At 49.6% G+C, this 23291-nt stretch overlaps 1 protein-coding gene and 1 long non-coding RNA gene across 3 annotated transcripts in view; both read left to right on the forward strand.

The window, feature by feature from the left end:
- Positions 1-19242, forward strand: part of LOC138522047 (uncharacterized) — a 67340-nt gene extending 48098 nt beyond the window's left edge. Inside the window, exon 3 of the long non-coding RNA XR_011283223.1 lies at positions 19225-19242. This is a non-coding gene — a long non-coding RNA (uncharacterized lncRNA). The remainder of the gene's footprint in view (positions 1-19224) is intronic.
- The window catches only part of LOC138522045 (major histocompatibility complex class I-related gene protein-like), a 1849186-nt gene that overhangs the window by 905224 nt on the left and 920671 nt on the right, over positions 1-23291 (forward strand). The gene's annotated exons all lie outside the window — the stretch shown is intronic.

Here is a 23291-nt window from a genome sequence, read left to right on the forward strand (position 1 = left end):
CAGCCCAAGAGTCCTGCCTTTTATGTGAAAATCCCCCATTCACACAGCCTGGCTGTCAATCACGCAGCAGGGGGGTTGTCCAGCCCGGATAACCACCTCAACCAATCATGGCAAAGGGCGACTTGGGTTTCCTAGGATACCCTGTGCAGGGGGTGACTACACCCCTCCCTCACATTCAGCCCACCTAGACACCCAGGCGCCTAGAGGAGGGCTTCTTGGCAGAAGCCCGCCAAAAGACGGTGAACAAAGAAGGCGAAACTGGTTTGCCGCGCAAAGTAAAACACAAGAAGGACTTTAACAAAAAGAAATGGCGAATAAACCCGACCTGAGCTAAAAGAAAAAGTATTTGGTCAAGCGGGTTTATGTTCGAGGCTAATATAATAGCCTAAAACAATACCACTTTTATATAGTATAAACGCGGTAGAAAAGTTAGGGTAGATACCACTGCCACCAGCCAAGTCTAAATGTTAAAAGAGCAAAACAAGGCTCTAGGAGGTACAGATAAAAAGGGCTAAGAAGTAACCCTTTCCAATGCTCCATGTAAGATGGGGTGTACTGGATCTGTGGTTAAAGGACTATGTAAAGTTAATGGCAACTTTACCCTTTTCTGGGGGACAGTAGTCAGCCCCAGAAATGGAGTCGGTGGGAAGTCTAAAAGACAACCCTGTGTCACTGTACTGAAGGTGCTGTGTAACTCTCAAAAGAAGGGGGCTACTGGAGTGGTGTACTCCAGAGCCCACAATCACAAAAACAGATGAAATACACATGGCAAAACATGGGTAAGAGTGGGGAAAAAGCTCACACTCTTACCAAGTGAAACAAAATAACTCCAGAAATCCAGCAAAGCTGCTGAGGGACTCACTAGGTAAGGGAAATTAGCCATTGAATGAGAATTCTCCCTAACAGTCGCGGCACTGTAGGCTGCTATTACTGGCTCCACCAGCTCCACAGCCACAAACAGTCCTGAAAGTGCGCCGCCCTTGTCTCCGCGGCCGGGCTTCTCGCCGCAAGGGCAACGCGCACTGGATTATGTTCCTTTCTTCCTGATCACGTGTCAGATCATGTGTCCGGATACAAGGAAGTGTTTTTTAAAGAGACAGAGCCCGATCTCACTCGGCCCAATCTCAAGGGTGTCAGGTTGTAGGTAAACACTGCAGATGCTCGTAAATCCTTCACTAGGTGCGCACCGCTCTGCTCCACTCCACTTCAGCACCAGCTTCACAGCCACAAACAGTCCTGAAAGTGCGCCACCCTTGTCTCCGCGGCCAGGCTTTGTGATGCTGGAAATGCATTGGAGGGACAGGGCCTCCATGACCTTGTCATGTACTCCTTTTATCATGTGTGTTCTGTGTTATTCCTGGCAGTGCAGCTCTTCCTCTTTTTGGTTTGGTGAACAGACCCTTGTGATACCCTTATGGCACCCATGGGTGGGGGTACAAACCTGTACCCCTGTTGTATGTTTTTGGGCACCTGTGTGTGGCCCACAGAGCAGGGCAAGGGCTGGTGGCAGCTCCATGCTGAATTTGACAGGTGCTCTTTGTATCCTCCATTTTGGGATGACCATGCCCTGCCATTGGAATCAGTTGATTCCTGATGGGAGACAAGATGGCCCCTGTGGCCTCTTGGTTTCTATCGCCTGTTACTTAGTTTTCCCGAAGTCCCGGGAAGCCCTGACGCTGTCCCTTCCCCTGACTGGCTGTTGGGTGGAAGTTCCATATATGGTATTGTGGGGGAAGTCTAGGCCAGTCTGCCTAGAGCCTTCCCAATGACTGTATGTTGTGGGTATGCCCGTGGGGTGGGACCTGGATGAATGGAGTGTGTGACGAATACGCATTTCATGTTATGGGTGTCTGGTATCTGGTGTGTGACACAAAGAATGAGACAGCACTGCCAGAAACTGGTATGAATGCAGTGTGGAGTGCTGAAAGGCAGGGTGTTTGTCCGAATCCACATTCCGTGTTGGGAGTGTCTGGATGGAGAAGAATGGCCTGAATGCACTGTGAGTCTGATTGGCTGCCTGCCTGCCTGAATGCCCTTCTGAATGATTGGTTGCCTGAGTGTGACCCAGCAGAGTGAATGAGAGACCGAACAGTATATCTGGGGACCTCTCACTGATGGAAATCGTTCAGAAGCTGAAGTCGATACTTGATGCTTACCTTGAAGCCCAGCTAGAAGAAGGATTTGCTGCTTCTTACTTTCAATGCAATCTGAAAGCTGGCATGTCTCCAAGAACTGCTCCAAGAGAGGACCTGGCTAGGAGACCTCTTCCCGAGCTACGAGGGACCATCGTGCACCAGCTCATCTTCTTCAAGGCACCCTGGAAGTCAGTCCTCGAAAGGCTGCCGTCCAGAGACTGAGTCCACCAAGAACCTGAAGTAGAGCACCCAGACATCAGGTCTATCCCCGACGACTGGGGTTCAGAGGTAACGCTGTAACCTCGTCGACCGGAGCCGCAACGCTCCATAGCCTAAGACATTTGAATCCAGGACTCCCATGCTCATCACCGTCGACGCTTTGTCTTGCCGGAGAAAGTCAAGATTGCTGACGAACCGAGGAGAATCCACCGGTGGGTTTCCCACCACCCGAAGACCTGAAAGATGCTGACGAAAATCCGAAAGCCAACTGTGGTCGAGCCCCGATCGCTGACGCCAACCGCTGACGACCCGACGCACTTGCTGGGCCTATGTTCTTCATTGATCTGCTTTGCAGCAACAAACTATCGTCGTCGAGGTGCAACGCACGCCTCATCTTTGCAGGACGTCCACGACCGATCGACAACGAGCACCACAAGGACCGAAGCTGCTGCCTTGACAGCATTGTGCACCCTTTTCTTCGTGGAATCTCGATGGTCTGTGGCTCCCGCCTTAAAGGGAGTTCACTCAAGAAGGATCTGTCGACGACCCAACGAAGAACTCTGCTAAACCAGGTACATTGGGGTAGTAGAACATTCGTAGAAGGAAATAAGACTCTGCTAAACATATGGACTGGGCTTGTCAATATACTTTATTTATAGGTTTCCCAGGTGGGGGGATCCTCACACAGAACTGTGTCTTTGGTAGGGACAAGTATTCTGCCGATTGTTTAACAACCTTGTTTCCTGCCAAGTCTATGGTTGATACCTTTTGCTATTGATTTGTATGCCATTTGAAACTGTCAGCAGTTGGTGCATTTTAATGGAGTCAAAGAGTAATTGTGGTACCACATAGAAATTGTACATTTATCATTATAGTATTGCCTGAGCACAAAGTGTCCTATTGTATGTGTATATAACTTGAACATTATTTATATAAAGAACTGTGTTATCACTAACATAGTTTGAGGGCATTCCTTTGTGGGGGCTTGGGGACTACACTGTACTTAAGAACCAGTCTGCATCACCTCCTGAGAGCTTAAGCCTTGATTGCTCGTCCACGTTTACCAAATAGAGAATCTTGGCTGGGGTGCTCTGTGCTTCGACTCTGCCATATAGAGGGCAGGAGTACAACCCCCCTCCAGTCTTTACACTGGTGACAGCAGTGGGATGCTAATGGTTTTAAGAATCAGTGTGTAACCTTGCCACTTACAAAATATCCACACTTTGTGAATTTGAGGTTTAGGTGTGTACTAGATAACTACATTACAAGCTTTTGGAATCTATTGCAAATGTTAAATTGACTAGTATGAGCTTAGAGGCTCTCCAGAGTGCTTGTGAAGCCAGTGAGTTAGACTTTGTGGATAAGTCTAGGGCTGAGCTGATAGCTGCCCTGGTGGACTCACAGACTGATTGTGTAGCTCTTGATGGAGGGGGTGTGGGGGTGCAACCATTGAGGACCCTGCCCCTGGGGTTGTTACTGAATCTGTTTCTGGGAGTGCCACCACTCCTGCTGCCTCAATAACAAAACCCAGCAATGTTTCTTCAGGGAACCCATTAGAACTTGAATCATTGAGTATGAAATTGGCCTTTGACATGACATGACATGAAAGGTTATTTATTGCATGCTTAATACCCAGAGGTGTCTAAGTGCGGACCCAGGGATGGAACCTGTGTTGCTTCAGTGCCGCCTTGCTTCAAAGGCAAGCACGTTGCCGCTGAGCTATCCTCCCGAGACTTAACTTTGGAATATAAAAAGTTGAAACAGAAGCTGAATTTAAGAAAGAGGGGTTGGCACAGCAAGTGATACTCATAGGGATCTTGAACTCAAAGACAAGGATACTGAATGTCAGAGAAGCCAGCTAGAGAAAGCTCGAGTGGAGCTGTCAGCCAAACCAGCTGAGAGTGTCAGGTCCCCTGCCACCAAGTTTATGAAAGATTTGGTTGGTGTGTATTTGGAGGGTTCTGATATCCTCCAATGGATTGAAGTATTTGAAATGGCTGGTGGAATCCATGATGTTGATAAAAGAGATTTGGCTAAGTGTTTGTTAGGTAGAGTGCCTCAGACTAGTTATGACTGTTTTCTGAAACTGTGTGTGGAAGAAAGGGGTCAGTATGAGTGCATGAAATCTGCTTTGATTGCCAAGTTTGGCGAGACGCCTACCCAATACCTTAAAAGGTTCAGGGAATATAAGAAAAGAGAGAATGTGTCTTGGGTTGACTGGGTGAGTGCTGCACATATGGACATGATGGGGTGGATTGATGGCTACAAGGTGAAAACGTTTGTTGAATTGTCCCACCTTTGTTTTTTGAGCATTTCTCTGAAGCCTGTTCAACAGAGCTGCATCATTATGTTGCTGACCAGAACATTTTATATCCCTTTAAGCTGGCCAGGCTGGCTGACAAGTGGGTCTCCCACTGGGTGTCCCCTAAGCAACCCAGTGGGAAGGACAAAGAAAAGGCGGCCTCCCAGAAGACTGAGAAGACCCAAAAGCAGTCACAGTTGACTAAACCAAAACCTTCCTCTCATAAGACCCAAACATCTAGTGGGGATAAGTCTATGTGGGTGGGAGTAAGAGTAGTGGTCCTCCTGCTGCAAAGCAGGCTCCCAGTGGCTCCAGTATGGCACCTCGCATTCCTGGCACTTGTTGGGACTGTGGGGCTCTGGACCACAAGAAGGGTGACCCCTTGGTGTAGGAAATATCCTTATTTGATGGATTCTCTGGGTTACGTATTAACTGGTCCAAGTCCAAAATCCTGCCGCTAGCTCCGGCTGTACATCCCATGGATGTCAGTACTGAATTCTGTTGGTGCCCCGGGGGCATGACGTACCCAGGTATCGTTGTCTCCACCTCCCCATCTAAGCTCTTTGAAGAAAATGATCTGGCGGCCCTGGAGAATCTGGAACATAAGGTTAGGGTCTGGATCCGTCTTCCTCTGTCCCAGCCTGCACGGCTAGCCTTGGCCAAGATAGTAGTGGTCCCGAAGATGCTTTATATCTTCAACAATGTTCCTTTGATCCCCCTCTCTTGGTACTGGAGGCGGGCCCAATCACTGCTATTTAAGATGGTTTGGGCAGGGGGTCAAGTACGTATTACAGTGGCCACCTTGACGCTGCCCTATGTTGTCAGCGATCTGGACTATACTGACCTATTTTCATATTTTCTCACTGCCCAGATTCAGTATGCCATCTGGTGGTGGCAGCCCTTGACTGAGCTGCCGCATATCAAATTAGAAAGAGCAGTTGTTTGGCCTCACGACCTGAAAGGTCTGTTATCTGGAACACCCAAATGCATTCCCAAGGGGAAAAACAATTTATCGATGTGACATGCTGGGCATGGGACCAGATTGGCTGCTGATCTGGTGTAAAGGGACATTATCATGCCGACTCCGCTCTGTACTCTGTGCACAGGGACTCTCTCACTCACAAGGGGATCTTTAAGACACAGTTAGAGAAATTGGACATCCACTGCTTGGGGGACATAGTACAGGATGGTAGATTCATACAATGGGATATCCTGAAGGGCCGGGGTCCCCCGGAATGCTGTGTCTATGCATCTTTATTTTAGATTGAGGAAAACACTGCAAGGTCTGTGGGATGGATTCCCAATGGCACCGACTCCCTCTCCCTTGGCCCAATTTGTGACAAACCACCCCCCCCAAACTCACCCGCTTGGTCTCGGCACTGTACAAACCTATCAAATCGCTACGGCCTTCCCCATCAGTTGCATAGAATTCCCTGGATTCATCATAAATGTCATTCACAATGTCATGAGCGTAGTCATGAGCCGCGCAGTGGGGTCACAGAGCAAAGGTTGCTTAGCTTACCCTGAGTGACAAATTACTGGGTTTGTGTTGTGTTAAACCGGAACTTTAACGTCAGTTTTAGTAACTTTGCTTCCCCACTGAATTTCAAGGGTTTTAATGATTCTGTGGGCCCTTGGGCCGTCCCTCTCTTGTCCCTCTCAACGCACTTCCTCCTAAACCCAGACGCCCTTAGCCCCAGGTTAGTGTCGAGTGTGTGTTTCTCCCTCAGTATACTAATCGCTAGATGAGCTGCAATAGTAACCTAAAGGCCCTTGGCCTTATCACTCTAGAATCCCTCCGGAACGTCTGAGCTTTCCCTACTCAGTGATCTGAAGGGAAGTGGGGAATTCTGCCTTGCAAATGCCCTGCTAGATTTGACGTTTCCTTTCACCCTCTCTCTCCTCTCCTGTTTCTTTTCCTCTGACTACACTTCTCAACTCCTCTGCTCTACCCTACTGATTTTTTTTTCTCACACTTTTTAGGTCTCACCTCCACCCTTTGTTACTTCTCCCTTCTACACACTACTACTACTCAGTCATCCTCCATTCAGGAATTTCATACTCACTCCCTACACTAACTCGCCTAACCGCACTCATCACACTATCATGCACTCACACTGCAGTACCACTTCCACTCAATTGTCAATACCTCACTTGGTTGCCACCTCCTCTAACTTCACCTGAATAACCCACACTTTCTGCTTCCAGTTGCCTCCTCATATTTCCCCACCTCTGCTGGTATTTGCATTCTGTCCCTGGCTAATCTGGCCCTATCGTACCCATCTGGAGCGTGTTGAAAACCCAAAGTCATAAGTAGCATGCTAAGCCCCGCCCACTTTTCAAACATGGGTCTGCTGTGGAACAGCAAAGGTGTTTCGGGAGGGTAATTGTACTCCGGGATCAATTCTTTTTTTATTTGAATTTATTAAGAGTTTCAAAGGCAAAGAGAAAGGCAGTACAAAGCAATATTAAAAAACTTGGAAGGTGGTTTACAGACAATTGAGACTACTCAGCCCTACAAAATAAGTCCTAACTGTTCAAAATAACTTTTCCCCTCCCACCTCCACCCTCCCCGGAACACACTCTCCTCACTCTGTAACTGATATACTTATTTGAAAATGACTCCATCGATGCACAGTGCAATCTCTGTAGCAATTATACTAAGGTTGGCTGTCTCTGTGTGGCATCCTCGGAACCTTATTGTAGGTCTTTATCAGCATATTAGTTCAGTATACTTCCATCGGGAAAGCATATGTAACCATCTGTCCCCATTCCACGTTCTATCGGTTAGTCTCTGGCATATATTTGCTAAGTACAATGGGGAGGGGAAGACTCCCTTTTTGTCATTGATGGTTTAGGGATTGTCCATGTCTTTGTGCGTGCTTGCCGGTATCCCTTGGTAGCACCGCACGGATGTGCCACTGGCCGCATCTGGATGCGGCTTCCCTCTGCCACTATCCCTAATTTGAAGTCTTGATACCGCGGCCCCGGAAGCACATGGCAACCCTAGAACACCTCCTAAAAGATCACAATGCCTAAGATCCAAGGTCTGGCTTTCACCAATCGCAGTTACAGAAACTGCATGCGATGTGAAACAGGATTGAGTAGACCCCAGGGAACTCTTGTCCTACCACTTCCCCTCCCATGACCGAATCCACATCTCTTGCCCCCTCAATCACAGAGAAAAACAGGTTTTGTGCATTTTAAACCGTGAAAGGTTGCCACCAAGACTCCTTGTGTTCTCGCATCAAGTCCCACACACACGGCCAGACATCCCATTCACATATTGTAACCCCCCATTACCCCCTTTTGCCTTCAACATGTACAGTGCTTCGGTGCTTCCTAGCTAGCTTCGCCCTATATAAAACCCACTACAGACACAAAAATGCCATGTCTGCAGCCTAGCAACAGCAGATTGTCCTCGCATTCGCAACAGTGGAATGGCAATTCTAAATACCATGTCCGCAGCCTAGCAACAACAGATTGTCCTCTCATTCACAGCAGTGGAACAGCAATTCTAAATACCATGTCTGCAGCCTAGCAACAGCAGATTGTCCTCTCCTTCGCAGCAGTGGAATGGCAGCTCTAAATACCATGTCTGCAGCCTAGCAACAGCAGATTGTCCTCTCATTCACAGCAGTGGAACAGCAGTTCTAAATACCACATCCGCAGCCTAGCAACAGCAGATTGTCCCCTCATTCACAGCAGTGGAATGGCAGTTCTAAATACCATGTCCACAGCCTAGCAACAGCAGATTGTCCTCTCATTCACAGCAGTGGAATGGCAGTTCTAAATACCACATCCGCAGCCTAGCAACAGCAGATTGTCTTCTCATTCACAGCAGTGGAATGGCAGTTCTAAATACCACATCCGCAGCCTAGCAACAGCAGATTGTCCCCTCATTCACAGCAGTGGAATGGCAGTTCTAAATACCACATCCGCAGCCTAGCAACAGCAGATTGTCCTCTCATTCACAGCAGTGGAATGGCAGCTCTAAATACCATGTCTGCAGCCTAGCAACAGCAGATTGTCCTCTCATTCGCAGCAGTGGAATGGCAGTTCTAAATACCATGTCCACAGCCTAGCAACAGCAGATTGTCCTCTCATTCACAGCAGTGGAATGGCAGTTCTAAATACCACATCCGCAGCCTAGCAACAGCAGATTGTCTTCTCATTCACAGCAGTGGAATGGCAGTTCTAAATACCACATCCGCAGCCTAGCAACAGCAGATTGTCCCCTCATTCACAGCAGTGGAATGGCAGTTCTAAATACCACATCCGCAGCCTAGCAACAGCAGATTGTCCCCTCATTCACAGCAGTGGAATGGCAGTTCTAAATACCACGTCCACAGCCTAGCAACAGCATATTCTCCTTTCATTCACAGCAGTGGAATAGCAGTTCTAAATATCTTGTCTGCAGCCTAGCAACAGCAGATTCTTCTCTCGTTCACAGCAGTGGAATGGCAGTTCTAAATGCTGCATCCGCAGCCTAGCAACAGCAGATTGTCCTCTCATTCGCAGCAGTGGAATGGCAGTTCTAAATACCACGTCTGCAGCGTAGCAACAGCAGACTTTCCTCTCATTCGCAGCAGTGTAATGGCAGTTCTAAATATCACGTCGGCAGCCTAGCAACAGCAGATTGTCCTCTCATTCACAGCAGTGGAATGGCAGTTCTAAATACCACATCCGCAGCCTAGCAACAGCAGATTGTCCCCTCATTCACAGCAGTGGAATGGCAGTTCTAAATACCACGTCCACAGCCTAGCAACAGCATATTCTCCTTTCATTCACAGCAGTGGAATAGCAGTTCTAAATATCTTGTCTGCAGCCTAGCAACAGCAGATTCTTCTCTCGTTCACAGCAGTGGAATGGCAGTTCTAAATGCTGCATCCGCAGCCTAGCAACAGCAGATTGTCCTCTCATTCGCAGCAGTGGAATGGCAGTTCTAAATACCACGTCTGCAGCGTAGCAACAGCAGACTTTCCTCTCATTCGCAGCAGTGTAATGGCAGTTCTAAATATCACGTCGGCAGCCTAGCAACAGCAGATTGTCCTCTCATTCGCAGCAGTGGAATGGCAGTTCTAAATACCACGTCTGCAGCCTAGCAACAGCAGACTTTCCTCTCATTCACAGCAGTGGAATGGCAGTTCTAAATACTAAGTCCACAGCCTAGCAACAGCAGATTGTCCTCTCATTCGCAGCAGTGGAATGGCAGTTCTAAATACCACGTCTGCAGCCTAGAAACAGCAGACTTTCCTCTCATTCGCAGCAGTGTAATGGCAGTTCTAAATACCACATCCGCAGCCTAGCAACAGCAGATTGTCCTCTCATTCGCAGCAGTGGAATGGCAGTTCTAAATACCACGTCTGCAGCCTAGCAACAGCAGATTGTCCTCTCATTCGCAGTAGTGGAACGGCAGTTCTAAATACCATGTCCACAGCCTAGCAACAGCGGATTGTCCTCTGCCACTTAACACATCCTAGCAGATGAGGGGAATAATGTCTCTTGCGCATCCACTTGGCAGTACCCCTGCTTCCTTCTCAGCTGTCCTAGTCTTGGAGCACAGTCACATATCCTTGCTGATGCTCTTCTGCAGCTGGTGTGTGGTGAGAGCACCTCCACAGTCTCAAGTCTGCACCAGAGTCTGATGCCTGGCTCTGGAAGACCGCTCAGATGGGACCCAGAAAACAAACGGGGCAAGGAGCCAAAGAAAGACAGAAGTCCACCCTAGGCTATCTGGGGTTCTTATTGGGCCTTTTGCTGCTCCCTCTCAGAGTCGTGGGTTTGTAGTTTCCAAACACAACCTGGATTTCCTCCATGCTGTCTCACTGCAAGTTAATTTCTAGTGTTCCTTTCCCTAGAGTTTCTTTCCCCCTTTGTCACTTAGTTTTGGCTTCTGGCGTACATACTCACCGCTCACCCGATTCCCACGTTTGCCCTCTCGCAAATTCTTTTTTCTACTTCCTGGTTCAGCTCTTCACCTTCTGCTCAAATACCACTTTCTTAGACACCTATAATGCATGCTGCTTTGCCGCCCCTTTCTTGACTCCTATTGTCACCTCCTCGTTAGCATCTCTCACCTCTCCTGACTCTTCATACCAGCTCCTGTTGAACTCTCGTCACCGCCTCCTTCACTTCTCTCAGCTCCTCTGATTCCTCATACTACCTCCTCCTTGACTCCTCATACTGCCTTCTCCTGACTCCTCATACTGCCTCCTGTGGAACTCCTCTTGTCTCCTCCACCTTGGCTTCTCTCCCCTCCTCCTTGACTCCTCATACTACCTCCGCGGAACTCCTCTTGTCTCCTCCACCTTGGCTTCCCTCCCCTCCTCCTTGACTCCTCATACTACCTTCTCCTGACTCCTCATACTACCTATTGCAGAACTCTTCTTGTCACCTCCACCTTGGCTTCTCTCCCCTTCTCCTTGACTCCTCATATTACCTCCTCCTGACTCCTCATACTACCTCTGGCTGAACTCCCCTTGTCACCTCCACCGTAACTCCTTGCACCTCCTCCTTGACTCCTCGTATTACTGCCTGCTGAACTCCTCAGCTTCTTTCCCCTCCTCCTTGACTCCTCATACTTCCTCCTGCTGAACTCCTCTTGTCACCTCCACCTTGGCTTCTCTCACCTCCTCCTTGACTCCTCATATTACCTCCTCCTGACTCAACATACTACCTCCTGCGGAACTCTCCTCGTCACCTCCTCAGCTTCTTTCACCTCCTCCTTGACTCCTCATACTACCTCTGGTTGAACTCCCCTTGTCGCCTCCACCGTAACTCCTCGCACCTCCTCCTTGACTCCTCGTATTACTGCCTGCTGAACCGCTAGTCACCTCCTCAGCTTCCTTCCCCTCCTCCTTGACTCCTCATACTTCCTCATCCTGACTCCTCATAGTACCTCCTGCTGAACTCCTCTTGTCACCTCCCCCTTGGCTTCTCTTCCCCCCTCCTTGACTCCTCATAATACCTCCTCCTAACTCCTCATACTACCGCCCGCTGAACTCCTCTTGTCTCCCCAAAGTAGGCTTCTCTCACCTCCTCCTTGACTCCTCATACTGCCTCATACTGAACTCCTGTTGTCTCCTCCACCTGGCTTCTCTCCCCTCCCCCTTGACTCCTCATACTACCTCCTCCTGACTCCTCATACTGCCTCATACTGAACTCCTTTTGTCTCCGCCACCTGGCTTCTCTCCCCCCCCCCTTGACTCCTCATACTACCTCCTCCTGACTCCTCATACTGCCTCCTGCTGACTCCGCAATCTGCCTCCTGCTGAACCCCTCTTGTCACCTCCACCTTGGCTTCTCTGACCTACTCCTGACTCCTCATACTGCCTCCTGCCGAACTCCTCTTGTCTCCCCGGCCTTGACTCCTTGTACTGCCTCCTGCTGAACTCATCACCTAATCTTTAGCTTCTGTCACTCCTCCTATTTATCTCTCCCACCTGCTCTATAGGCACCTCTTTATCCAGTGCTAGCCTCCTCTCTTCCCCTCTAAACATTGTGATTTCTGAACCTGCATGTGCAGGCCCTGCTGGGTTTGAAATTGCTGGGAGCTACGTAGCTCCTAGTTATAGCCTAGGAGAGCCTGGTTTGCATGACCCCAACAGGTACCAGAACCTACTTTTCACTCCCTAGTTCATCTGGGACCAAACACAAACATTTATGTGACATTAACTCTGTGTGTTTTAGAATGTGTATAATGGAACACTGGGAGACAAGTAGAAGAACAAAATAACACAATGGGTCTTATGTGATCAAAACAGTTCTGTTCTGCATCTGATGTGGAAGTTAGATTTGCACATGCGAGTTACTAGCCGCTTGGCCCGCAGAGGCAGCTCCTGCTCACTCTGTGATGGCGGATACCCAGGAGCTGCTTTTAGCTCCTGGTCGCTCTTTGATGGATACCCAGGAGCTGCTTTTATCTCCTGCTCGATCTGTGATGGCGGATACCCAGGAGCTGCTTTTAGCTCCTGCTCACTCTGTGATGGCGGATACCCAGGAGCTGCTTTTAGCTCCTGCTCGCTCTTTGATGGATTCCCAGGAGCTGCTTTTAGCTCCTGCTCGCTCTTTGATGGATACCCAGGAGCTGCTTTTATCTCCTGCTCGATCTGTGATGGCGGATACCCAGGAGCTGCTTTTAGCTCCTGCTCACTCTGTGATGGCGGATACCCAGGAGCTGCTTTTAGCTCCTGCTCGCTCTTTGATGGATACCCAGGAGCTGCTTTTAGCTCCTGCTCGCTCTGTGATGGCGGATACCCAGGAGCTGCTTTTAGCTCCTGCTCGCTCTGTGATGGCGGATACCCAGGAGCTGCTTTTATCTCCTGCTCGCTCTGTGATGTCGGATCCACATGAGCTCCTTATATCGATCCGTGCGCTGCCACCTCTGTAGGACCACCCCTTCTCAGTGAGCCCTAAACCTTCAATGTAACCAATACCCTGGGTCCTGTTGGCGGCATGGTGGGGGTAGCTGGGTGATCATCCCAAGCCCTCCCTCAGGTCCAGTATCACATGGCTTTTGGTGGCACCCGGCAGGGGAGCTGACTTTTGATTTTCCCCGGGGGAGTGGACAGATTTTAATGAAGTTCCATTTAAAAGTATAGGGACTTCTAGTGCAGGTGGCTGTTCCCAGGGGGTGCCCGGGCCCCGGAGCACCCGCGTACTCAGCGCCCCTGGCACCTGGCCCCCTTGGTATAATGTTTTCTAACCCTTTTAAATCCTCACGATAATCGTAAGAATCCCAGGGAGCATTACCTCTATCCCACAATGCCTGGGGCTCCGCCAAGCACGTCCCAGTGCACGCGCCTTCAATCCTTACCTGTATCCCACAATGCCCGGGGCTTGCACAAGCACCTCCCAGTGCACGCGCCTTCAATCCTTACCTGTATCCCACAATGCCCGGGGCTCGCCAAAGCATGTCCCAGTGCACGTGCCTTCAAACCTTACCTCTATCCCACAATGCCTGGGGCTTGCACAAGCATGTCCCAGTGCACGTGCCTTAAATCCTTAACTCTATCCCACAATGCCTGGAGCTCCAACAAGCACGTCCCAATGCACGTGCCTTCAATCCTTACCTCTATGCCACAATGCCTTCGGTTCACCCAAGCACATCCCAGTGCATGCGCCTTCAATCCTTACCTCTAGCCCACAAATCCTGAAGCTCTGCCAAGCACGTCCCAATGCACGTGCCTTCAATCCTTACCTCTATGCCACAATTCCGAGGGCTCGCCCATGCATGTCCCAGTGCACGCGCCTTCAATCCTTACCTCTATCCCACAATTCCTGGACCTCCGCCAAGCATGTCCCAGAGCACACGCCTTCAATCCTTACCTCTATCCCACAATGCATGGGGCTCTGCCAAGCACGTCCCAGTGCACGTGCCTTAAATCCTTACCTCTGTACTATAATAACGAAGGCCTGCCAAGCATGTCCCATTGCACGTGCCTTCAATCCTTACCTCTATCCCACAATTCCCGAAGCTCACACAAGCACGTCCCAGTGCGCGCACCTTCAATGCTTACCTCTTATCCCACAATGCCCGGGGCTTGCACAAGCACCTCCCAGTGCATGCTTGTTAGGCAGAATTATATGCAGTACCCTTTGGGAACACTACACACAATTAAGACTACATGTGACAGTACAAATTCACCTTTGGTACAAGCCTGTACTACACAGTAAAGTGGTAGTGATGGCTGAGCAGCCAGACTTATCTCAAGAGCAAGTGAGCAGTATCAATAGTTACACAAAGGACAGCAATTACTATGATACAAACACTGACTCAAGGTTTCTGAGTAAAGAATATACATTTATTTACACATCAGTTATTAAACATTCACTATTCTCAAGCAGTTTAGAAATCACAATCTTAATACACCACACCACTCCCCATAGATTCTGGACAAGTTAAGCTCAACATGAAGTGTGAGCAAAATGGCACTCCAATAATTCAAAAGGGAGGGAAAGACAAAGTTAGACACAAATTGAGCAGCACCAACAGGTAAGTAAGCAGGGTAATCTAGAAAAAGGAACTACAGTGAGGAAATCAAATCAAGAGGCTTAGGGCCAAAGTCAATGGGACAAAAGTCTTTTGCTCAAGATCACACAGTTCAGGGTAGTTCGCAGTTAAGTCTTTGCCAAGAGTTCAGAACGAAGTTGGTTAGGCAAAATGTTACTTTAAAGAATAGGGAAGGACAAGCTCTCGGGTTGGCGAAAGGTTTCACACTCTTTCTCCGTGGCTGGACGAAACGAACAACCGGATTTGGAACAGTACCGTAAATGGAGAAGAAGCTGTAGCTGAGGCGGACGTTCCTGGAAGGTCCTGCAGGCTCACGGTTCCTGAAGCGACTGTCGGACTGACACAAAGTAGGAAGAGTGGAGGGTCCTGCACTGCCCAGGGAAGAAACCAGCAGCAGAGTCAAACGGCGACTAAAAGGAGCGCTCCTTAAAACCCAAGCAGGGTCTGACCTTCCTGGCTATCCGGTTCACTGTAGCTCCATACACCAAATTCGACCAGAGGAGGGAGGCCTGGCTTGCAGTTTGGCGAACTGGTTGTTCCCACCAACTCAAGGGGAGTGGATGCCTTGCAGATCTTCCCTGCCAACGAAGTTTGAAGATTCGGACCCTCAGCAGGGCTTCTCCGGGAGGTTCAGTCATGGTAGAGGTCCTTTTCTGTCTGCTTCTCTTCGGTTCTCTCGATCCAGTGGTGACTCTGCCTTTCCAGCTCCAGAGACCTGCTTTTTATGTAGTTTTCCCCCATTCACACAGCCTGGCTGTCAATCACACAGCAGGGTGGCTGTCCTGGCGAGACAGTCACCTAGCCAATCAAACAGGAGTGCGACTTGGGTTACCAAGGGAACCCATGGCAGGGGTCCTAAAACCCCTCCCTCACATCCTGCCTACCCAGACTTTCAAACATCTAAGGGGGGGCTTCTGTGCAGAAGCCCGCGAAAGGACGGCGATCAAAGGAACCAAACCTGGTTTGGCGCGCAGAGAAAAACACGAGAAAGACTTTTACAAAAAGAAATGGCGAATAAACCCAGCCGGAACCAAATTAAAACAAATATGGTCCAGCGGGTTTAAGTTCGAGGCTACCAAGATAGCCTAAAACAATACCAGGACTATTTACAATAACCGCGGTAGGAAAAATAGGGTAGTTACCGCTGCCACCAGCCAAGTCTTAAAAAAAATGGAACGAAACAATGTTCCATGAGAGACAGACAAAAAGGGATAACTAGTAACCCTTTCCAGTACTCTATGTAAGATGGTTTGTACTGGGTCTGTGGATTTAAAGAGACTAATAAAGTCAATGGCAACTTTACATGTTCTGCCAGACAGTAGTCAGTCCCAAAATATGGAGTCTGAGTTGGGAAATCTAAAAGACAACCCTGTGTCACTGCATTGGAGGTGCTGTGTAACACACAGTAAAAAAGATGATGCCTATGGAGTAGGTGAGGCTCCACAGTCTATGAACACAAAAAAATGTTAAACACACACAGTAAAACACATGTAAGAGTGGGAAACAAGGCTCACACTCTTACCAGGTGAAAAAAAAAAATCCTAGAAATCCAGCAAAGCTGCTGAGGGACTCAGTAGGTAAGGGAAATTAGCCATTTTGGAGAATTCTCCCTAACAATGCGCCTTCAATCCTTACCTTTATCCCACAATGCCCGGGGCTCACCAAAGCACGTTCCAGTGCACGCACCTTAAATCCTTACCTCTATCCCACAATGCGTGGAGCTCCACCAAGCACGTCCCAATGCACGTGCCTTCAATCCTTACCTCTATGCCACAATTCTTGGGGCTCTGCCAAGCACGTCCCAATGCACGTGCCTTCAATCCTTACCTCTATCCCACAATGTCTGGGTCTCTGCCAAGTACGTCCCAGAGCATTCGCCTTGAATCCCCACCTCAATCCCACAATGCATGGAACTCTGCCAATCACGTCCCAATCCACTTGCCTTAAATCCTTACCTCTATCCCACAATGCCTGGGGCTCCGCCAAGCACGTCCCAGAGCATGCGCCTTCAATCCTTACCTCTATCCCACAATTCTTGGGGCTCTGCCAAGCACGTCTCAATGCACGTGCCTTCAATCCTTACCTCTATGCCACAATGCCTAGGGCTCGCCAAAGCATGTCCCAGTGCATGTACCTTTAAGCTTTACCTCTATCCCACAATGCCCGGAGCTCGCACAAGCACGTCCGAGTGTACGTGCCTTCAAACCTTACCTCTATCCCACAATGCCTGGGGCTCCCCCAAGCATGTCCCAGTGCACGTGCCTTCTATCCCACAATGCCCGGGGCTTGCACGAGCACGACCCAGTGCACGCGCCTTAAATCCTGACCTCTGTCCCACAATGCCCTGGGCTCGCATGAAGCATGTCCCAGTGCACGTGCCTTCAATCCTTACCTCAATCCCACAATGCATAGAACTCCGCCAATCACGTCCCAATCCACTCGCCTTAAATCCTTACCACTATCCCACAATTCTTGGGGCTCTACCAAGCACGTCCCATTGCACGTGACTTCAATTCTTACCTCTATCCCACAATGCCTAGGGCTCGCCCAAGCATGTCCCAGTGCACGTGCCTTCAATCCTTACCTCTATCCCACAATGTCTGGGGCTCTGCCAAGCACATCCCAGAGCATGCGCCTTAAATGCTGACCTCTATCCCGCAATGCCTGGGGCTCTGCCAAGCATGTCCCATTGCACGTGCCTTTAATCCTTACCTCAATCCCACAATGACTTCAGCTCCGCCAAGAACGTCCCAGAGCATGCGCCTTAAATCCTTACCGCTATCCCACAATGCCTGGAGCTCTGCCAAGCACTTCCCAGTGCACATGCTTCCAATCCTTACCTCAATCCCACAATGCCTGGAGCTCCACCAAGCACGTCCCAATGCACGTGCCTTCAATCCTTACCTCTATCCCACAATGCCTGGAGCTCCGCGAAGCACGTCCCAGTGCACGCGCCTTCAATCCTTACCTCTATCCCACAATGCCTGGAGCTCCGCGAAGCATGCCCCATTGCAGACGCCTTCAATCCCTGCAAACATTTTACTCCAGCCTTGCAAACTGCTTAACCAATCACATTTGAGCATGTGCCCGACAAGCTTAAATGTATACAATTTCATACTGAACGTATTTTGTTAAAAATGATTGCAGTCAGACCACTTAAAGAAAACAATGAGACGTATTATTCTGATTCTACCGCAAACAAAATGAACTGGTGGAACTCTATTCAGCTGTGTGTATGAGCAGAACTGTCACATGTTTTCCTGTGGGGAAACCCTGACACATGCAAAGCACTGGATGTCTTTTCACACAACCTTTGAACCGATGGACAGATTTCTCCAAACTTTTCAAATATTTGCTAATAGGTTGTCAAACGTTTCTGGAAAGTTTTGTACGCATTCGTGAAAAAGTTCGAATGTTATGAACAATAGAATTGAGCAAAATCCTAGCAAAGTTGTGTCTTCACTATAGATCAAAAACTGTTGACCTGTTTAAAAAACAATTCTATATTTGGGGTCAGGGTCTGCTACATTTCTCTCCCCTGGGATTTCGGCATCTCTGGTCCAGATTCAGGGGTTACAGAGAGTACGCGGTGCTTGCAGAGCTTTGTGGAGGGGGTTTGGGGGTAAGAACCAACAGTGTGAGTGACTTGCTGTTTCTACCCAGGCCTTGTGTATGGCTCAAATACTGTGTATTATGTTACTTTACTCTGCTTTTATACTGTGCCAGCGCCCGATCCTTGCCCGTGGCATCTTGTGCCCCTGCCGGGGGTGCCCCATCTTATATGCCCTGTGTACATGCCTTGTGTATGGCTCAAATACTGTGTATTATGTTATGTTACTCTGATTTTATACTGTGCCAAGCGTCTGATCCTTGCCCGTGGCTTCTTCTGCCCACACCCGGGGTGCCCCATCTTATATGCCTTGTGTACATGCCTTGTGTATGGCTCAAATACTGTGTATTATGTTATGTTACCCTGCTTTTATACTGTGCCAGCGCCTGATCCTTGCCCGTGGCTTCTTCTGCCCACACCCGGGGTGCCCCATCTTATATGCCTTGTGTACATGCCTTGTGTATGGCTCAAATACTGTGTATTATTTTATGTTACTGTGCTTTTATACTGTGCCAGTGATTGATCCTTGCCCGTGGCATTTTATGCCCCCGCCCGGGGTGCCCCATCTTATATGCCTTGTGTACATGCCTTGTGTATGGCTCAAATACTGTGTATTATTTTATGTTACTCTGCTTTCATACTGTGTACTGTGCCAGTGATTGATCTTTGCCCGTGGCATCTTGTGCCCCTGCCAGGGGTGCCCCATCTTATATGGATTGTCTTCTGAAGAAAGTTAGAGAATAGATGTGTTGCGATAGCCTAAGCAATTTGGTTCCAAGGCAGGTTTGGAGAGCTATGAATTACATATCGATTAATGTCATGAATAGATTCTACACAACCTAACCCCCCACCTAGACCCCCCCCCCCTTACAGCCTTGCTACCGGTTACTGATTATATAGTAAGTGCAAGCTGCTTGCTCACTCTCCTTATTTTATTTTTCAGTAAAACACGGCTACACTCCACCGAGAGAAGGTGAGTGACTTCTGAATTATGGGTGAATTTAATTTTCTGAGTGATCTGGGCGTGGGGGGTGGGGGAGGAGATGCTCTCGTGATGCCCCTGAACCTTTGATGTCATAGTTTGATTGATTACCATTGGCTGATCATCACCAGAGAGTTGGATAGACGGGGCTTCCTGACTCTCTTCAGTAATATTTTCAATAAACAGTCCCTTGTAATGTTGTTCATTTTTTTGAATTAATAAAGATTTGTATGCAAAAAAGCTAAAACCTCTTTTAAAGGAAACGAGTGAAGCCTCACGCGGTGTCCGTCTTTCTTCTCTGTCCATATCAGGTCCTGCTGACTCGTCATCCAGCGCCTCTGATGCCTGAAGGTAGGGTACGGCGCCCCGTTGTTGCCATCTCCAGAAAATGCCAAACACAAATGAGTAGTCTATATGAGGATGTTTCAGGATGTCCAGAGTTGTTACCCCAGAGCCCATGTTTTAGTGGCTTGAGTAGGTTTTGGTAGCAGGTGGGTCAAGGATTCTCCCCCCTTTCCTCGTCTATTAGTGGGGTTAGACGAGCAATCTACGCCGCACTCAGAAAGGAAGTGCAGTGGACGAGGAAGCAGCTATCATATACAGTGGTTAGTGTCACTACTTTCTATCGCTGTTAAGCTATGTACATTATTTAAGGAAAGTTGGTGTCAATTCTAGAAACGTACAAGTCTCTGGGGTTAAACGCTTATAATCTCTTAACAGTTGGAGCCAACGTCACAGACAGAGTTAGGACTCACTGATGCTCGGTACAGTGAGTACTCAAAGATGAGGCATATGGGGGGGGCAGTTGCAGGACCATCCTCCACTCCACCATTATGCAGAGCTTCTTTGGAATACAGGTTGGCAGCTCAGGGGGGGGGGGGTGATTGTCTGTGTGAGTTGTGGTGTAGAGCAGTTATTGGTGGAAGGGGCAATACGACCACCAGTTGGCCCTTTTGTGCCTCCTTCATGGAAGGTTGGCTCTTTGAAAGTAACGCTGACAGGTTCTCTGCTCTGGGTACAGTTACAGGTCATAGGGGAGAAGGTCCGCAGGTCGGCAGGTCCCAGCCTTCGGTATCTGCTCTATGTAGAGTTACAGGCCTCATGGGAGAAGGTTGGCAGGTCCCAGGCGTCGGGATCTGCTCTGGGTAGAGTTACAGGTCATAGGGGAGAAGGTCCGCTGGTCGGCAGGTCCCAGGTGTCGGGATCGGCTCTGGGTAGAGTTACAGGCCTTGCGGGAGGGGATTGGCAGACCCCAGGCATCTGGATCTGATCTGGTTAGAGTTACAGGCCTCATGGAACAAGCTCGGCAGGTCCCAGGCATTGGGATCTGCTCTGGGTAGAGTTACAGGCCTCATGGAACAAGCTCGGCAGGTCCCAGGCATTGGGATCTGATATGGTTAGAGTTACAGGCCTCATGGGAGAAGGTCGGTAGGTCCCAGGCGTCGGGATCTGCTCTGGGTAGAGTTACAGGCCTTGTGGGAGGAGATTGGCAGGTCCCAGGCATCTGGATCTGATCTGGTTAGAGTTACAGGCCTCATGGAACAAGCTCGGCAGGTCCCAGGCATTGGGATCTGCTCTGGTTAGAGTTACAGGCCTCATGGGAGAAGATCGGCAGGTCCCAGGCGTCGGGATCTGCTCTGGGTAGAGGCGCAGGCCTCATGGAACAAGCTTGGCAGGTCCCAGGCATTGGGATCTGCGCTGGTTAGAGGTACAGGCCTCATGAAAGAAGCTCAACAGGTCCCAGGCATTGGGATCTGCTCTGGTTAGAGTTACGGGCCTCATGGGAGAAGCTCGGCAGGTCCCAGGCATTGGGATCTGCTCTGGGTAGAGTTACAGGCCTCATGGGAGAAGGTCGGTAGGTCCCAGGCGTCGGGATCTGCTCTGGGTAGAGTTACAGGCCTTGTGGGAGGAGATTGGCAGGTCCCAGGCATCTGGATCTGATCTGGTTAGAGTTACAGGCCTCATGGAACAAGCTCGGCAGGTCCCAGGCATTGGGATCTGCTCTGGTTAGAGTTACAGGCCTCATGGGAGAAGATCGGCAGGTCCCAGGCGTCGGGATCTGCTCTGGGTAGAGGCGCAGGCCTCATGGAACAAGCTTGGCAGGTCCCAGGCATTGGGATCTGCTCTGGTTAGAGTTACGGGCCTCATGGGAGAAGCTCGGCAGGTCCCAGGCATTGGGATCTGCTCTGGGTAGAGTTACAGGCCTCATGGGAGAAGCTTGGCAGGTCCCAGGCATTGGGATCCACTTCTTTGGATGCTTTGAGAGGAGCGGCTGGAAGGAAGGGGCAAAAAATGCTTGTGTTTCAATTCCAAATGTGCAGCCAGTGGAATAACTTCACCCAATGGACCAGATGCTGGTAACACCATCAGGCCCCTGGATACATGGTGAGAACCTTTCCCCAGGGTTTACTATTAAGTCATCAGTTATCAGTATTAATGGATACCCCGGAGTATGGGTGCAGAGCTCATGGGGGGGGGGGGTGTGACTCTTGAGTTCACGTTTCTTAATCCTTCCAAGAACGGAAGAATCCCATAACTGCTCTTGAATTGAGAGCCCTTCTTGGCTGTCAGTCATGTCCTTCTTTTTATTTTACTTCAGTTTGTTGTGGTGCATCCAGACCCCCCCCCCCCACCTCTGTGTGTTTTACCTGAACAGGCAGGGGCACATTCTCCCAGGCTTTGTTGGCTAGGTCTCCAGCTCGGGGGGAGGGTCATCTTGGACAGAGTTTCTCCTGCAGGGGTTCATGTTCTGGGTGCGACCTTAGCAGAAGTGGGCGATCTTAGCAGAAGTGGGCGATCTTAGCAGAAGTTGGGTGATTTTAGCAGAAGTTGGGTGATCTTAGCAGAAGTGGGCGATCTCAGCAGAAGTGGGCGATCTTAGCAGAAGTGGGCGATCTTAGCAGAAGTGGGCGATCTTAGCAGAAGTGGGCGATCTTAGCAGAAGTGGGCGATCTTAGCAGAAGTTGGGTGATCTTAGCAGAAGTTGGGTGATCTTAGCAGAAGTGGGCGATCTTAGCAGAAGTGGGCGATCTTAGCAGAAGTGGGTGATCTTAGCAGAAGTGGGCGATCTTAGCAGACGTCATTTCTCTGCTCGCAGGTGGAAGCTATATCTGGAGGTGGTTCAGTACATGTTCTATCCTTGTGGATGGATTGTATTATTTAGAAAATGCTCTTGCCTCACTGGGTGAGTGGGAAAGTGTCCGGTGGATGCCTTCTGTCTGGAATGGTAAGGAAAGGCTCTTTCACCGTCTCTCCAACACCAGTGACTGGCAGAACTTCACAGACATTCAGATGCTTTCCGAATGCCATGATGATTCCAGTTGCTGTAGGCCGGCTTCACTAGTCCTGGTGTTTAGAGCTTGTGGCACAGGGTGTTCCTGCAACTTCCTCTAAGGGAAGCCCTCAACCTCCAGAACATTGTCCCTAGGTTTGGCACACTTTATGAATGTCTAAATAAATAAATAAATAGTGAGCAGTGACAGGTTCCTCAGGGTCCAGGATCTCTGAGGAAAGGCCTCGCCCTCCTGAACACTGTGAGCAGTGACGGGTTCCTCAGGGTCCAGGATCTCTGACGAAAGGTCTCACCCTCCTGAACACTGTGAGCAGTGACCGGTTCCTCAGGGTCGAGGATCTCCGAGGAAAGGCCTCTCCCTCCTGAACACTTGTGAGCAATTCCAGGTTCCTCGGGGTCCAGGATCTCTGAGGAAAGGTCTCACCCTCCTGAACACTGTGAGCAGTGACCGGTTCCTCAGGGTCCAGGATCTCTGAGGAAAGGCCTCGCCCTCCTGAACACTGTGAGCAGTGACGGGTTCCTCAGGGTCCAGGATCTCTGACGAAAGGTCTCACCCTCCTGAACACTGTGAGCAGTGACCGGTTCCTCAGGATCTCTGAGGAAAGGCCTCGCCCCTCCTGAACACTGTGAGCAGTGACGGGTTCCTCAGGGTCCAGGATCTCTGAGGAAAGGTCTCACCCTCCTGAACACTGTGAGCAGTGACAGGTTCCTCAGGATCCAGGATCTCTGAGGAAAG

The sequence above is a fragment of the Ambystoma mexicanum genome, chromosome 13, assembly GCF_040938575.1.
Source record: "Ambystoma mexicanum isolate Mex_15411 chromosome 13, UKY_AmexF1_1, whole genome shotgun sequence".
NCBI lineage: Eukaryota > Metazoa > Chordata > Amphibia > Caudata > Ambystomatidae > Ambystoma > Ambystoma mexicanum.